The following is a 3,525-nucleotide window of genomic DNA, read 5'->3' as shown; positions in this document are numbered from 1 at the left end:
CATGATCAAGTTTGACGGGACTTTTTTTTTTTTAACTTGCTGTGAAGCAGAGTTTCTCTAAACAGTTTTGTGAATAAAGATATTGTCCAACACAACAGCAACCACTGTTAACATTTTGTTTCCAAAGGAAGGCCAATTAAAAAAAAACGCACACAAAACAATGTGATTTATCTCATTAGCCAAAGTTATGACTCTTGCATACTTTCAGACTATACAGCTTTGATCTTTTTAAAGCCTGGTGAACAGCCCTGTGGAACCCTAAAGCTTTCATTGGCCTGGCATGTTCTTTATCAGGTGATACACTAGGACAGTGTTTCTCAAACTGTGGGTTGTGAGTCAGTTACAGGTGGGTCCCCTATTCGTCTCAATATTTTATTTTTATTAGACTTGATGCTCCCATGGTATGTGACTGCATTTGGAGAAATGTTACTGCCTGTACTTTTAACAAGCTACTATGTATATTCTTTTAACAATGACAGTAAATGGGACTTACTCCTGGTAAGTGTGGGAAGGATTGCAGCCTAGGATTGTTAAAAATGTTCCTGCTTGATGATGTCACTTCCAACCATGACATCACTTCTGGTGGTTCCTGAGAGATTCTCATTCTAAAAAGTGGGCCCCGTTGCTAAATATGTGAGAACCACTGCACTAGGACAATGGTCTCAAACCTTTACCACCAGGACCCACTTTTTAGAATGAGAATCTCTCAGGAACCACCAGAAGTGATGTAATGACTGAAAGTGACATCATCAAGCAGGAACAATTTTAACAATCCTAGTTGTGTTTCTGCCCCCCCCCCCATATCTGCAGGGCAGTGGTGCTCAGGCCTTTCACCCAGGGCCACTGAGAGCTGGCATTGGACCTGGGGCAAGATGCCTGACTTAGACCCCTCCCCTTCTTAAATTTTTCTTACAAACTAAATCAGTGGTTCTCACACGTTTAGCAGCATGACCCACTTTTTAGAATGAGAATCTGTCAGGACCCACTGGAAGTGATGTCATGGCTGGAAGTGACATCATCAGGCAGGAACATTTTTAACAATCCTAAGCTGCAATGCTACCCACACTGACCCAGGAGTAAGCCCCATTTACTATTGTTGTTAAAAACATATTCATAGCAGCTTGTTCAAAGTACAGGTCTGTCACATTTCCCCAAATGCAGTCACATACCATGGGAGCATCAAGTCTAATCTATTAAAAAGAAAATATTGAATGAATGGGGATCCACCTGAAATTGTCTCATAATCCACCTAGTGGGTCCCGACCCACAGTTTGAGAAACACTGCACTATGAAATAAATTGTTTTCTCCCTTGCTGCCTCCTGGAACCTCAACAACAGAGGTGTCAAACATAAGGCCCATGGGCCGAATGTGGCCCCCAGAAGCAATTTCTCTGACCCCCCGTTCCAGTTGGGCTCTCCCAGCATGATAATTGGGCTCTCTCATATCTTGGAAATAGGTTTTTCACATTTTCTCTTCTGTCATTTGCAGCTACTGAGTCTTTATGTGAGAACAAAGTCCTTAGTTCTGGCCATCATCTGCTTAATGACATCAGTTCCTGCTTAATGATGTCACTTCGGCATCATCTGCTTAATGGTGTCACTTCTGCTTGTAACTGGTTGGCAACCTTCAGTCTCGAAAGACTATGCTATAAGCCTACAGCACCCAGAATTCCCAAGTGGTCTCCCATCCAAGAACTAACCAGGCCTGACCCTGCTTAGCTTCCGAGATCAGACAAGATCAGGCATGTGCAGGGTAATCTAACTAGGCACTTCCTGCTTAGTGATGTCATTTTCAGCCCTCATTAGGCTGCCCAAATGTTAAATTCAGCCCTCTGTATGAGATAAGGTTGACACCCCTGCTCTACCAGATGCTTTCTCACTCACTCCTCACTCCTTCAGCCCCTCCTTAAAACTCACCTTTCTGTGAAGCCTCTGACATCATGTGCTCCCTGGGGCATTTGGTGGGCCGCTGTGAGATACAGGAAGCTGGACTAGATGGGCCTATGGCCTGATCCAGTGGGGCTGTTCTTATGTTCTTAACTACAATTCCCAGGAAGCCTTGCAGGTCTCTTGTTATCTGGTGTGCTCCCTGGGGCATTTGGTGGGCCGCTGTGAGATACAGGAAGCTGGACTAGATGGGCCTTTGGCCTGACCCAGTGGGGCTGTTCTTATGTTCTTAACTACAATTCCCAGGAAGCCTTGCAGGTCTCTTGTTATCTGGTGTGCTCCCTGGGGCATTTGGTGGGCCGCTGTGAGATACAGGAAGCTGGACTAGATGGGCCTATGGCCTGATCCAGTGGGGCTGTTCTTATGTTCTTAACTACAATTCCCAGGAGGCCTTGCAGGTCTCTTGTTATCTGGTGTGCTCCCTGGGGCATTTGGTGGGCCGCTGTGAGATACAGGAGGCTGGACAAGATGGGCCTGTGCCTGATCCAGTGGGGCTGTTCTTATGTTCTTAGCTACAATTCCAAGAAGCCTTGCAGGTCTCTTGTTATCTGGTGTGCTCCCTGGGGCATTTGGTGGGGCCGCAGTGAGATCCAGGAAGCTGGACTAGATGGGCCTGTGGCCTGGTCCAGTGGGGCTGTTCTTATGTTCTTAACTACAATTCCCAGGAGGCTTGCAGGTCTCTTGCTATCTGGTGTGCTCCCTGGGGCATTTGGTGGGCCGCAGTGAGATCCAGGAAGCTGGACTAGATGGGCCTATGGCCTGGTCCAGTGGGGCTGTTCTTATGTTCTTAACTACAATTCCCAGGAGGCCTTGCAGGTCTCTTGTTATCTGGCGTGCTCCATGGGGCATTTGGTGGGCCGCCGTGAGATACAGCAAGCTGGACTAGATGGGCCTATGGCCTGATCCAGTGGGGCTGTTCTTATGTTCATGCCTTACTCCTTGTTCCCTAATTTAAAGGAATTAAATTGTGCAGCTGGAAGAATTGCATACGTTTGCCTTCATCCCAGCCTCCAGGGTTGCCCAAACCCCTGTTTGCCTTCATCCCAGCCTCCATCTCCCGTCCCTTCCTCTGTTATCTCCCTTGTGTCAATATTTAAATTTCAGGCCCCTCAGAGTAGAGACTTATCTTTTCACTCTATCGAAAGCAGCAGGAGCTATATAATATTATTATTCTATGCATTTTAGATTTTTGTTATCAATTTACTATAGTGTTGATTTTTTAAAGTTTATATTTTTCCCTTTCTTAATACTTTTTAGTTTAATTAAATACGCACACACAAATTAAAAAGACATTGCAAGTTATGTGACAAGTACGAGGATCTCGAACTACATTTCTTTGTTCTACTACAAAATCGTACACAAAATTATCAAATCTTAAACAGCCTACACTTATTATAGAGTACATTTCCACACAAATAGAAAAATAATTAAAAAAAAACATTAACTCCTATCTACTCATCAAATTCATACATTATTTGGCCCATTTTCTCCTCAGTGCGCAGGAAGTCCATTTAAAGTTTCATTTAAGTAAGGCTACAGCCTCAGAGACACGTTCCCAAGGGTGCAGCCGATTGAACA

At 44.9% G+C, this 3,525-nt stretch overlaps 1 pseudogene; it reads right to left on the bottom strand.

The window, feature by feature from the left end:
• Positions 1 to 1,651: 1,651 nt before the first annotated feature.
• On the bottom strand, positions 1,652 to 1,768 carry LOC136634115 (5S ribosomal RNA; annotated as a pseudogene).
• Between the last annotated feature and the right edge of the window lie 1,757 nt (positions 1,769 to 3,525).

This window comes from Tiliqua scincoides, chromosome 13 (assembly GCF_035046505.1).
Source record: "Tiliqua scincoides isolate rTilSci1 chromosome 13, rTilSci1.hap2, whole genome shotgun sequence".
NCBI classification, from domain to species: Eukaryota; Metazoa; Chordata; class Lepidosauria; order Squamata; family Scincidae; genus Tiliqua; species Tiliqua scincoides.
The sequence above is the reverse complement of the archived record's forward strand: the minus strand, read 5'-3'. Positions and strand labels throughout refer to the sequence as shown.